Raw genomic sequence first — 14,760 nt, 5'->3', positions numbered from 1 at the left:
TCATGCCAATACCAATGTTAGAAGCAGAAAGATGAACATCTGTGTAACATTCTTTTAAAATTAAACACTAAGCTGTTTTCCCAAGTATGAATATACACATACATGATTTACAATAAATAGAAAACAATCTAAAGATCCAAACCTCCTATCACAAACACAGGATTAAACTCTAGAACCCTTAATCCAGTAATTTTTATGACTATGAGTTTCGACCACAAGCAGTGAAACTTACCCTTCAATGACCATTTTAAAACAATCTCTAAGGGCTCTCTGAAATTCCCCCTTTTCTTTCCTGTGTCCTCACAAGGCTCTTCATGACAGGGGCCAGGCTGGCACAAAAAGAGGTAATTAACACTCAGAAGCTTTCCTCTGTATAATGAACATTTGTATAATTTGGATAGTACCCAAACTTGACTCTCTATTGTAGCTTTTCAAAACAAAGTCAAAGTGAAGTAAACAGTACCTTTTTTATGCAGAGAGAAGATGCACTTAGAACGCTGAAAATAAAACTTGCATAAATCTGCAATGAGTCACTGATCTTTTTTTTAAATGTGTGTGGTGTAATTAAACATATCATCCAATAATTTCACTAAACTTAAAAAACAGGAGTTAAACAAAATATGTGCTAAAATACTAACAATCATTTTTCCTTTTTTAGTATACTATACATGCCTACATGAAAAATGAATCTTGCTCCTTTGACCATTTGATAAAGATGAAAATAATGACAGTGATTTCTTTAAAGTAGGCTTCTGTCATCTGTGTTTGCAAAGTTTCTCTATGCTGTGTTACTAGAAATACATATCTAAAATACAGAATTAACCATACTATTCTGTCTTTTAAGAGTGTTATTAAGAAGTTTCACTCAGGACTGTAAGACTGTGGTATTTATCATACTATCATTAAAAAATAACTGTACTTCAGGGAAATAGTATTTGAACACTTATTAGTCTTACACCAAGAAATGCATAGGGAAATAATACCAATGTGTTGTCTTGCAATGGCAAAACTAATTTGTCTCAATTTTAAAAGGAACTCTAGCACAGCACATTCTTTCATAGTTCTGAAAAGTGCACACCTACAGAGTTAAAAACTAAGTGCAGGTTTGAGTGCACAGGTAAACAACACTGAGGACACCAAGTTTGAACACACTCCCTCTCTCCAGCAAGGCACTTCCCTCCCCTCCTCTTCCTCCAGCGTTCCAGGGTGCAGAACTGGCACTTGGGCAATTTGAGGCAGTGCTCTGAAAACACACAGGTGAAATTAAACCTGGAGGGAAAAAAGCCTATTTAACACATGTTATTTCTCCCTGCATTATCAGGTCTTATTACTCATTCCAGGTATTATCTACAACGTGCTTGGACTGAACTATCAGAAGCTTTGGTGCCATTAATGCCATTCAGGTATTACTTAACTGGAATTCCCCTGTCAGGTGGTGCAACTACAGCTGGTGTAGACACACCTGGATGGGTTTTAATTATGTACCTTGAGGTCTGCACAGAGCTCAGTGACCTGCAACACCCACCCAGGGATCTCAGCAGATGGCCAGGTACCCTGTGGTATTTCAGTATGTAAATAAAGGAGTTTAAAACTGCAGCAGGAATGCATAATGTAAGAGTACCTTCAGTTCTCCAGCCCCCACTTCATCCCCTCAGCAGCTCTTTTTTGCTGTTTGAAGGAGTCAGAAGAGCCTGAAATCTCTTTTCCTCAGAGAGCTGTAACTGCATTGTGCTTTATGGCACAATCCCTGTTTCTTGGGATACTTTGGTATTGGGAAGCCATCAACACTGGACTCTCATTTGCCATCTTTTGCCATTTGTAAATTCACCAGGGAATGAGAATGAAACTGAACAGTCAACAGTTCACATGTTCACTTTGAGGAGCAAAAAAAGTATCAGGCAAGTATTTAATGTTAACATTCTTTGCTATAAAAAGTTCATTAAATCCACATCTGAGGGGAAAAAAATAGCATTACCTGAGACTCATGATAAAATTGGATGTCAATAATACAAAGGTCTTGTAAGCTCATGAGAAGGATTTTTGCTATAATAGGTGCATCTTAATTCTCCTGGTTCCTAAAATGAAAGAGACTTCTGTATAAAAGAAAGGATATTTTGTTCTTTATGAAAAGAATAATCATGACACAATATATCCTGTCCTGTGACCTAGAAACATCTGCCTGGAGAAATCAGGTTTAAAAATCACAAATTCAAGGCAATGAGTCCAAAAATATTAAATGGACTTGATAATGCAATAGTGAAATTGCACTACAAAGTACCATTACTATTTGTTTTAAATTACTGCACCATTTTCAGTTTCAAAAGATAGAATTCTGCTGAAATAGGATTGAGTTTCCTACTTATATTTTACTCAGACCAGCAGAAATAAAATATACTTATGTAACTCACATCATTCAAATGTTCAAGCTTTGCCATTTTTCTCATATCAGGCTGCACCATGCCACTGTTATTTCTCGAATCCCTGGTTTTTCTACATAATTTCACACACATACTAGAAGTGCAGGAAATTTCATGCTCCAACTGTTATTTCACCATCTCACACTGACTAAGAATCACTGACCCTACAAAGAAAAACAGATTACAATGGGACTGCAGTGTGTCATTTGGTGGCTTTTTTTAGAAAGCATATGTAGTGCTTTGAACCACAGTAAAATATTGGAGAAATAAAGGAAGTCATGGCTTCAGGAATAAGGCTGTAAGTAACAGGAAAGGTGACTTTATCTGAATAAAGATAAACCCACATCTATGTTGTTAGCAGATAAGAGCTTGCACAAACTTACCACAGATATGGATAAACAGACATTATAACTATCAAGAGCTTTATTGCTGCATACAGTCTGAGAGAATTATAAAGTTATAGACACAGCATAAAGAAGAACTCTGTACTGTATAACTTCAAAGGATTTCCAGGACAGACAATATTTTTTACACGTAGACAAGACAATTAAAAAACATTTCCTGTACACAGGAGGCCTGTACATTTATTGAAAAGAAAATCAACTACTTACCAGTGGGACATGACCCAAAACACAAACAAATGAAAAAAGGTGTTCTGATTTTTTTTTTGATTGGCAAGAGAAAACATTATAAACTGTAGGAGGTCATTAAAGCAAAAAAACTATGGTGAAATTCTAGTAGCTTTGACAGGGTATTAAGGCAGAAAGGGACAAGACCAACCCCATCTAAGCACCTCCTTAAAGTTTGTTTTTACAGCCTCTAATCTGCAGGCAAGGAAGGAAAGATGAAGGGATAAAGAGCTTTTAGGTCTTGCCTAAAAGGACATATTTAAGGACATACCAGCAACTAAACATCAAAATACTCTTTCCATAAAGAGGTGAATGCAGATCAGTTCTGTAGCCTGGGCAGAACTCAGGTAGCCACAGGACTTGTGGTGCTTTCAGGCCAGGCCAACACTCCTCGGTGCAGGTACTTGCTGTTAATGTTGCACTGTTTGCTCACCATCAAACATCTCTCCCAACTGCTCCTGTGAAAACATTTATTGTGTCCTATCACAAATATTCCCCAGCCTTGTGCCCAGCCCTTGGACCTGTTAATGGTTTAAGGACAGCATTCAACTTTTTTTTTTACCTGTGTCAAAAGACCTTCTCTTTGAACAGGGAAGAGAATGTGTGGATTAACCTGGTTTTCAGCTAAATCGCCATCATTTGGCAACAGTTCTGTAGGAAACCTTGAAACCTTCCCCATCAGAACTTTCAGTTCACTGAGTACAAGGTCTCCTGAAGATAAATTACTAATTTATGTGTAAACTGGTCACATGTTAACATTTCAGTTTATACCCAGAAACACCAATCTACCATAGATGGAAAACACCAAACAGCAAGATACAGAATGGTACAGACACACTGGGCATCAGTTTCTTTTGTACTTACTGAGAAATTCAGATTTATGTTCTTTGGCACAGCTATCGAATACTTTCAAAGATAGAGATCCTTCAATCCATATGCACTGTAGATTGTTTTTATTATTTTTATTAGCACTGTAGTGTTAATAACTTTGGAGTGATCTCATTATGCAAATGGCATCATAAAATTCAATGTTCCCCCGACCAGCTCCCTTGAAGAACCAATTCACTGGATTTGCCATGATTGATCCCAATAAGCAGAAGTGATAAACACCAAGAGTCACCTCAAATTCTAAGCCTGACATTATCTGTCATGCCCATGACATGAACCCAGATGTAATGCAGTTCCCAAGCAGAGACACCAAATAACCATTAAGGACTCTCAAAAGGGTGATCTTCTTCTCCATTCCCATCCGGCCATGTATTCCCATGCCTCTCTCACATCACCCTCAGTCACACGGACACCCATGAGTCACCTCAGAGTCACCCTCATGAGTCACCTCATTTGATTATTCATCGAATGAATGGCTGAGTTTCCCTGGTGGGATTTTTCCCAGAAAGTTGTTTATTTGACTCAGCACAGCAGCGTGACAGGGCACAGCCACACGAGTGCCCCAGCCCTCCCTGGAGGAGGAAGAGGAGCGCAGGCTTTGCCGTTCTGCCGGCAGCTGCCGCTCCGAGCACAGAGTGATTGTGAAACTGCACTTTGAGCAGCTGCTGAGCCTCCGGGCAGGGCAAACACGGGGCCCTTCCGAGGAAAGGAGAGAGCACAGAAGGAACAGATAGCGCTGGGTGTGCTCTGAGAAAGCAGCAGAGAACACAACAGGGAGGAAATATTTTGGGAGAGAGAATTATGGCTCATTCAGCAGCACAGGAGCTGTTACTGACAGGGGGGTTTGCATTGTTTTTTATCTTTCTCCCCCAGAAGAACACATGAATTTGAGTTCTCCCATGGCCTCACTGCTCCATCTACCCAGGTTATAAAAGAGAATTGAAGGGAACTGCGCCATCAGAGGATCAGCGATAACACATTCCACTAAACTTTATTGATTTAAAACAGCTATTTCAAAGGTGACAATCCACAACTCTCTTGATTAAGGTGGAATGAAGTGCATACTTAACAGGTGATTATGAGAGCTCTCTGACTGATGTCTGCCAATAACAAGAGCAATAACCTTTGCAATTAAAAACTTTATGATGGCATCTCACTTGTGTAACCATTACTCATATTTATCCTTTTGTTTCATGTCAGTGGGAATATTTATATATGCACACACACAGATCTCTCAGGTCCAGCTTTTTAGCAAGGAATTAAATTTAAGATGATTGAGTGAGCATAAATTCTGGATCAAATTCTACATCTCACCCAAAGCTTGGCACATTGAAAGGTACCAGTCCATCTGGGAGGAATTTATAGATTAAAAAGATATACCTTGATGATCCACTGGATAGCTGCCTCTGAACTGTGTTCATACTGTGTTATACTGAAAAAAAGAAAGGCAGGGGGAGGCATTTCCATTTACCAAATCAACCCTGGAGACAGGCATTTAATTGCAGTTACAGGTTTCCAGGAGTTTACAGTGTTGCAAAATAGATAAAATAGGAAACAGCCTCATCTGCTGGTTTAAGGAGACACTGTCAGGTGCATTACTTAATTTTTCCTCTCCATGTACATCTCCCAAATCTCACAGAATAAAATCTACAGGATTGAAACTTGGGGTTGTTTGTTTGTTTTTCAGTAGCAAAGCCATTTGCACACACTCCTCATATGAGTGGAATTCACAGGTAATTCAGTGAAAGGAGCAGCTCTGAATCTCCTTTCTGGCTCCTGGTTGTTAATAGAGACAGACACATCTAAAGAGATTGCTCAAAATCTTCCCATTATTTAAGTTTCTTGTCATTTTACTGAAGCTGCACAGTGTTCCTAAATCAGCTATTCCATGGCACTATTTGTTTCAAACAGAAGTGTTTGATGGACATTTTGTTGTTTGTTTAAAAATTTTAAAAAGCCTTCTTAAATGAAATTATTGAAAAATATGCCAATTTATCTTATTGAACTTTTTAATAAAAAGCTTTAACATTGAAACAATAATGAAGAAATTAGTGTGGAATAGCAGGTCACCCTGAGCTTAAGGATGTATTTTTTTGCTGTCTTTTTAGTCTCAATGCACCAGAAGAGGTTCAAAGTCAATGGAAAATAATAAAAGGAAAAACTTAAAATAGGAGGTGAGGATTACAGTGTAAAGCTGCAGTCAAAAAGTAGAAGAAAGGAAGACAAAAGCAAATAATATGAGAAAGGTGCAGAATATCAAAGGTCCTAAGCCTGAACTGTTGTTTTTGGTTTTTTTTTTAAAGCAAATTGCATTTCAGAGTTTAGTCCTAGAACATAACTTACCACTATATGAAAATCATACCACAACTATTCTTTATCAAGGACACAGCACTAAACCAAAATTGCATAAAGAGGCTATAGAGGAGATGAGATTCACATAGACTCAAAGGGACAAAATGCCACTTCAGAATAACCATGTTATCTGCCAAAATCTGGCTCACTAGGAATTGCTCACAGCAATTACTCAAAAAAGGAGCCTAACCAGAACTTAGCTGTTCTCTGTACAGTTGTACATATATTAACCTTCCTGGACAACTCAGCCTCCCTGAGAGGTGGAAAAAATATTTATAAGAAGATCCTTGTACAAGGATCACTCTGTGATCATTCAGAGCAAAGGACAAAGACACAGATTTTCTCCTCTAAGCTTTTAGCCTTCCCCCAAATGCATTTTCTTCCACTCTGTGAACATTTACCAAGGGCTCTCCTGAATTTTGAGAGAAGCCTGAATTTCCCCTTCATTTCCCATCTTGTGCCCTCACTCCCCTCATGTGCCTACAGGCATCATTTCACCACTCCGGGTTCCTCCCACAGGGGGTATTTTGCAGCATGTTTTGGTGGAATGCCAAATAATCCTGCTCATGCATTATCTCTTCACTGAGACAAGAGACCATTGGAACGCTGGGACAGAGCAAAGACCTCACTGGAAAAAACAAACAAACAAAAACACATAAAGACTGATCTATCAGGAATTTCCCTTTAACAGCAGTAGATTTGGGAAGTGAGGCTTTCTTTCATAACCAGAGATGCTGCATTTTATTTCTATAAATAAGAGCTATAATTTCCTTCCTGCTGGAGCATTCTTGCTGTACTATGTTCTACCAGGACAGTTGTAGCTTAGAGGTTTTTGGTTATCCCTGTACATAGATGAGCTTTACAAGATCTTGATGATACTCACAAGAGCTTCAGAATAGGCACACCCATGTACATGTTAGGAATAAAGTGAAATGGTAGCCAACTTTCACAATATTGTCCTTTTGAACCATGGTGCAGGATATAAAGGGAATTGTTATTTCTTGCTATCAAAGTTTGAGGCCCACTCCTTCACATTACTGCCAACTTGAAATACCCATTTAGTTTCATGTATATTTTAGTTTTTAACTCTTGCAGAAACAAACTAGAATATTTGGTTCTAACAAATATTTACCTTTAGCAAAAGTAACCACTACTCAGCCAGTGATTTCCTAAATCAATTTTCAAATAAGATGTCTGAAGTAAAGGAAGTGTTACTGATTAGTCATTTCAATTAAAACAAATGCACAGGAACCCTTTTACTTTTAGGAGTAGGGGAGTTTATATAACACATGATAGAAAGAACACTGACTTACTGCTTCATTTGGTTTTATATGGAGATGGCCACAAAGGCACCAAGTGGACATAGAAAAATGAAAAATAGTCTCTTTTCCAAAAAGTATAAAGAAAGATGCAAATAACAGGTCCATAAATAAACCACAAGGGTAGGGAAAAAAAATCTAAGACTCTTAATCATTAAAAAGGTCAGCCTTGTCCTTTTCTAAAGGGGGCAAGTACCTTCAGGTTTGGCATACAAGCTTTTCTGTTCCTCTGTTTTTCTGCAGCACAGTGGAAGGTCTGTCAGAACACAGGAGCACAGCTGTAGATGGTAACCTGCCTTTCACAGTGTCTCTTGGGTGACAGGGTCCCATTCCTCTGAAACAGGGAAAACACTCAGCAGCTACTGGAAAATGTTGGTGGAATGAGGTGAGAGCCATCACTGATGGGGCACACACAGGAAAGAAGAATTTGGAAAAAACTAGAGAACAGTTTGGCTGCATCCACATGAATCCCATAGTGAAAACAGTGCTTACAAATTCAGGGAGAACAGAAGGAAGGAAAAACACTCAGTGATTTTCAAACAAAAATAAACAAATGCCAATTAAAGACATCAGCATGCACTCGGGGGGAAAAGGGTTAGCAATTGCAAATTAGGCATGAAACAGGAGCCAACAGTATAAATGAAGAATACTTACTGGTGTCACAGTTTAACAATATATTTTAGGGCTCCTATTTCATTGGCAGTTTTAAACAAGAATAAAACTAGCTGTAAATAGGTAAAAAAGCTGAGATGCTGAAAATGGAACTCCAGCTTTAATTTGTCTTATTACGTGCCTGAAGCAGTGGAAATAATTCACCACAGCCACACATGAAATATTTAGTTTACAAGCAGTGATCCACACTGGGAGACAAGTTACAAAAAGAACAACAAGCCAGCACTGTCACTCCCCAAAAAATCCAATCTTCAGAAATATTGAAGTAACCACCAAAGGAAAAAGCTGCTGTAAAATCCCAAGTGTTCTAAAAGTGATTAGCAGAAAGTATATGGAAAAAAAAGGATGTAAGTAGTAGTTAAGCTGCTGTCTGATATGCTGAATATGTTACAGGTAAGCTTTTTCAGAAGCATAATTGTTTGCCCCCACATAGTTAACACAGCTGATAGCACATTTCAGCATTCCCAACCACAGTTCCTGTGAAGTGATAGTGGGACAGAGAATTCTCTTTGCAAAAGGAGCTCCCAGGCCATTGAAAATCCTGGTGCCAGTTAGAGCACAAAGGCTCACTGCAAGATAGAGTTACACTGACCAGTCTGGTACAAGAACAGGAGCTGTGATAAGGCTGGAAAGAAATCTCTCATGGAAGCACTGCATTCTCCTTCCCTTTTTATCCAGGGCTGGTTACTGCCCAATGCATTGTCAAGCTGTGCTGTCTGCCAATAAACAAACATCAATTTCTCTCCATTTTATGTTGATACAAACGTTTAACAATTTAATGAGAAAAGATTATGTGAAAGACAGATTCTGAAAGAGAAGCAGGGAAGGGGAAAGGACAACAAGCCTTGGTATGGGCTTTTCTGCTGATTTCTAGTCACAAACTGAGACAGCCCCCTCTGGATCACAGCTAAAATAAAGCCCTTCGGGGATGTTCAATGTCCAGTGTTTTAGAAATTAGAAATTTAGAATAAGAATCATTTAGAAAAATAATCAATATTAAAGAAAAAGAAATATTTAGAAGTCACACACACAGCTTCCCTGAATACACCATCAAGCCATATGGTGCACACATACAGTTGTGACACAACACTGATAAATTATTCTCCTTTCTGCTGAGGTGACTCACAGAACAGCTCAGGTTTCAGCTACAATTAAATTTTCATTTGATCCTTCAGCAATTGGAAGCAGCTCTATGAATCTAACACAGGGCTCCATTAAACAGTGCAAATGCCTCAAGTGTTCATCCAGCCCTGAGCCAAAAGGCTTTTAATGCTGAACACAGGAGGAATTCCACTGACTCCTACAGAACAACAACTTAAAACACATAGCACTGAGTCATTGAAAAAGACCTGTCAGAGACATGAGCTAAACATCAGTGAAAAGACTAGTGACAAAATCAAGTCTTGCATAAATATCACAGTTCATGACTCTGAATTAATTTTGTTCAGCAAAACCTCCATCCATCAAAATACCTAATTCCACATCAAATGTTCAGCACTTCTACTAAATTCAAGTACATATTTAATTACTCTTAACTGGTGACTTAGCATGCACACATCAATTCAAAAATTAGCTCACAAGCCACATCAAAATATCCAATGGTTTCAGTGTCAGCCTATCACACTGTGAGGCAAAAAGAACACAACAACCCTCTCCCAGAACATTTGTGCATCTTTTTCCTATCCACAGGAAAAATTAATTTCCAAAACTCTGGCATCATCCCCTAACATGCAGTCAGGAGAGATGTGACCTCTGGTATATCCAGAAAAAGCCCAGCACACTTCCCAGAAGAGAGGAGTTGTATGAGTAATACATTATTTTGAGCCCTAAATAAAACATTATCTCATCATACGCATTATGAGAATTCTGCTCCCATTTATTCTTGATAATCCAGATTCACAGAGTGAGATAAGACAAGTCTAAGGGGTCAGCTTTTGTAGTAATCCATTCCAAGAATATATAAAAGCCAAAGCACTGTAGTAGTTTATGTTCTTTTCCATCACTCCTACATGTGTCTTTATGCAAATTTAACCCTCAGGCTGCACATTTGCAACAGAAACATTCACAGAAGGTTGTTTTGATGCTAATGATGCTGTATAAATAATGTGTAGGGGAGTAGTGCAAAGTGTTTGCCTATTTCTATCATAGATAGGTACAGTTACTAAAGCAGAATTGCATCTAAAAATGCACAACACTAGGAATTCTCATTAGTGTTTTAATCACCAGCATGCAAAATAAAGTTTAGGTCTTGTAAGTGATGCAATTTGTAAGTATTTGTAAATATTTGTAATATTCTAAATAAAATTGTAAATATTTGCAAATATTCTAAATGTTTATAAATAACAGGCAAGTTCCTTTCCCTCCTCAGAGTGCCAGTGGAGGAAAGCAAGTTCCCTGGTGGCACTCAGTGTAAAATGAAGTTTAGTAGTTTGAGGATACAACAACCTTGCTTCTGTGCAGGATTCTCTCCTGACTGCCCAGAATGCTGCAGCAGCCAGGGCCCAGACAGATCATGAAGTGTTTTCTTTTTCCTCAGTTTCTTGTGTTTGTTCATTTCTCCATTCATGTAGCAGAAAATCCTGGGAGTTCCACACAAGTAACATCAGTCACCCGAGGCCAAAGTCACTTACTGATCATTGAAACAATCAATTCAGGCCCAGTTTGCCTCACCCCAAACATCATCCTGCAGGCACAACAGCTCCACAGTAAAAACTGCTTTATCAAATTCACTGTACTCACTACTACTCAACTGCAAATAAAGTTGATAAGAATTCACCCTCTAAAAAGTTCATCTTGAAACAAACTGCATCATAGCATCTACAAAGACTGAATTTACTTTTCTATATGCATTTTTCTTTTAAAAATGTGTTTTGTTTCTGAGATGAACTTTCATACCTGGCATATCTCCAGGATTACAGACTTATTTCTCTAAGATAGGTATTTATTTAGCACTAGAGGTTTGCATGAAACATTATCAAACATTTTGATGATTGAATATTTCTTCTTCTTTCTCTGTTTTGAAATTATTTTATCAAGACAGATATTTGCAGCATTGTCTTTCAGTGACTTAAGACTGATTTGCTGTTTAGTTTAGCTGAACAGACATTTATTGTCTTTTCCAGCTTTTATTTCTTTGGATTTTTAAGAACCACTGTGAACAATAACTCATCCCACATAACAGCTAACGAGGCTATGGAAATATTACCATCAATAATCCAGAGCCCAGTAGTTTAAAGCAGTGATCATACCAAGGTGGTCACAAATTCACAATTTAATTTGCCCTCTCATTGCCTCCCCACACTTTCTAGATGTTGATTGTCCTGCTGATTGCAAACCAGGGGCAACTGAATCTCCCAAACAGATGAAAGATCCTTCCATGCAATTTCATTTCAAAATACATTGCCCACCAAAGTTACCCAAATTACAAACTAAAATCAGCAGTTTACTTCTCAATGAAAATTTTACATAGCCTTCTAACAGAAGGCAAAATATCACTTTTTATTACTGGAATAAATTCACTCCCCAGCAAGAAAACCATGAAAATAAGTAAGTCTATTACTCCTATAGGTTAGATATTACTAAGAGTGACTCTGGAACCATGAGAAAAATAATTTATAAGTATCAACTTTATAAGTCAGAAATCAGCACACCTCTATTACCCAAGAATACAAAAGTTCCCACTCTGCCATGGCAACGTGGATCAGCCTGGAGAATCACACACAGCCAAAGTGAAACCTGAGGGCTGCTACACTGAGACAATGGGAGGCACAAGTTAAATTAAATCCAAATGCTCAGTCAGAATTAAAGAAAACCAAGGTGAAACAGAAAAAACCAACATACACAAATTATTGTGAAGTTGAAAAAAAATCTGAAGGAAGCTAAAAAGAGGAGAGGAATATCCACGGTTCAAATAGCTAAGAAAACCAGTTACACAAAGGTAAAGACCTTTTAAGACACATCAGCACTTAAATGAATTCTAGTTCTGAAAAGAGGAAGGTGGTAAAATTACCAAAGTGATCAGCAAACACTGCCTACCTGTATTTGGTAATGTGGATAACTTTGTACTGCTCGAGGATAATGAAATAATGGAAATGTACTTATGACTAGACCAGATAAAATAATAAATGCTAGGGTTTCATAAAGAAAAACATAACTACAAAGTCTAGAAAATGCCCAAGAGAACTGCCTTAGGATATCAGTGGGACCCCAATGTCTATTTCCAGTGTATGTGGGAACAGATAGAAAATTGCTCTAGACTAAGTGTCCCAATGTAAAAAAATTAACAACTAATAATTGCAAGAGACAAGATTAAATGTAAAAAGGAGGTTAATTTATCAGGTATTAATTCACTTCATCATAAGTGTATAATTCAAAGGAGAACAATTTCATTAATGCAAATCAACCCAGCTAGACAATAAACTATTAAACAAACCTGGGATTTGTTCTTTGAGTGAGAAATCACAAACTCATTATTTAGGTTTTTTACTTCACCTAAAACATGTGGCATTCTAGACAAAATAACAGTGAGGAACACATTACAGGAATTAAAAATGAGTTAATCTGAGCATGATTTTAGCAATTCTGTCAGGACTTGTGCACTGTTCTCAGTGAAGTGAAGCTCAGCACTGTCAGTGCTGGTGAGCAGCAAATTGTGGTGGGAATGGAGTGATCTGGATCAGTTGGTTCACTGCACTCATTCCCTGGGAACACATTCTCAGGCACACATTAAAAATGGAACAAGTGTTGGCAAAAAGCATGTATGTAAATCCCAGTTAAAAGAAAATCATTTGTGCTCAAACTTTAAAAGCTTGATCTTTTAAATCCTTTAAATATGAAAAACAGGCTTAATTTGATGGCAATATAAAGTGCTACACACTGAAAAAGCCTTTCATCATGAGAATAAGGAAATGAGGACCAGTGGTTAGAAAATAAACCTAAATATCCAAAATTTCATATTTTAATTCACCTAGCTCTAAAGGTAACAGAACCTGAAACAAGTACAGACAATCCCCTTATCTCCTGAAGTTCTCACAGCAAAACCATTCACCCCTGTGCTCTTAGGCCCAGTCAGGGGGTGATCCACCATAACTGCAGTACAGAGTGGTCAGGCTGTATAAACTAGCAGGACCTTCTGTCTCAGGTGGATTTTACCTCTTTTACCTCTCAGACAAATGTTATGTTAATTAATTTGGAGTATTTTGGAGAAACAGGCAAATGCACTATTCCCCCCCCCCCCCCATTTCAGCTTTGGTTAACCCCTCCTCACCCAAAGAAGCATGTACTGCTTCTTCTCCGTGTATTTTTACTGCTTCAAGTATGCACTAATCCCACCTGCAGAATCCAAACCAGTCTGTCCCAAGCCATGACCAATGATTTGTGGTCAGCCTTGTGTGACAAGTATGTCATTTTAAAGATGTTAAGATTTTGCCTTTTTTGTTGCAACAGCAGAACACAAAACTTAGCACCTTTCAGGGAAAACACAAAGTTGGTTTTCTTTCCTCCTCCAAATAACTGCCTCCCTGGTTTACTACCAAGCAGTCTATTCCCCTCAGAACAGCTTTTGTGCTGTCAGTACATCTGTGACGTTTTTTAAAGCAATGGAATGCAGCTCTAGATGGCACAGATATCACAGGGTGTTCACTTGCAGCTCAAGTGTTTGCTTTGCTTCAGTGGGTTTTGTTCAGCTCCTCCTGTTTGTCTGCAGTCCCCCACCTGTTTGTCTGCAGAGTCACTTCAACTCTATGCCAGTAGCTGAAATACATGAAACCTAACTTGCATTAAAGTGCCCATTCATTGATAGACATCAAACCTACAGAGAGCATTGGATACTGGAGATGTGGAATTATATCACATCTGAAACATCCCAGGGCTTAGGGAGGGATCAATAAAAGCAGCAGAATCCATCATGGCTGGGTTAGCCCAGGCTCTTCTCTGCTCACACATGGACAGACACTGAAGAACCTGCTGTACCCTCCTTCACCTCAAAGCAGCTGGAAATCATATCCTGACTCCCAAGTCATCTCCAATTCCACTTCAAGTGTCTCCTGCTATGGAAAACCTCCTGTTAAGATAAAGACTTCACACCTATCTTTTCCAGTGGGCTGTTAACATAATGTGCAGCAAGGCCAATTACCCTTCAAATGAAATTTAATCAAAGAAGGCACCTCACCCTTAGCAGATTTGAAGTTATTCTGTTCAATTACTGACAAATGTGTCAAATACATCCCTTAGAGGTCCCAATGAAATAGGATTACCCACACTGAATATTCATCAGAGAGGAAAAGGAAAGTGTTACTGCCTCAAGAGAATAAAACAACGTCATGAAAACCGATTTCCAATCTTATCTCATAAAAAGGCAATTTGCCACCAGACCTCTAACACCCATTTGTTAAAGTAACCCAGAAACTTATTTATTGGAGTGATAGACTAGAAACACACAGTCAATTTTTACAGAGTTTTAATTACTAAGAAAATGGCACTCTA

Source organism: Agelaius tricolor, unplaced genomic scaffold, assembly GCF_023055355.1.
Source record: "Agelaius tricolor isolate 1412-34295 unplaced genomic scaffold, bAgeTri1.0.p SCAF_14, whole genome shotgun sequence".
NCBI classification, from domain to species: Eukaryota; Metazoa; Chordata; class Aves; order Passeriformes; family Icteridae; genus Agelaius; species Agelaius tricolor.
Note: the sequence above shows the minus strand (reverse complement) of the source record.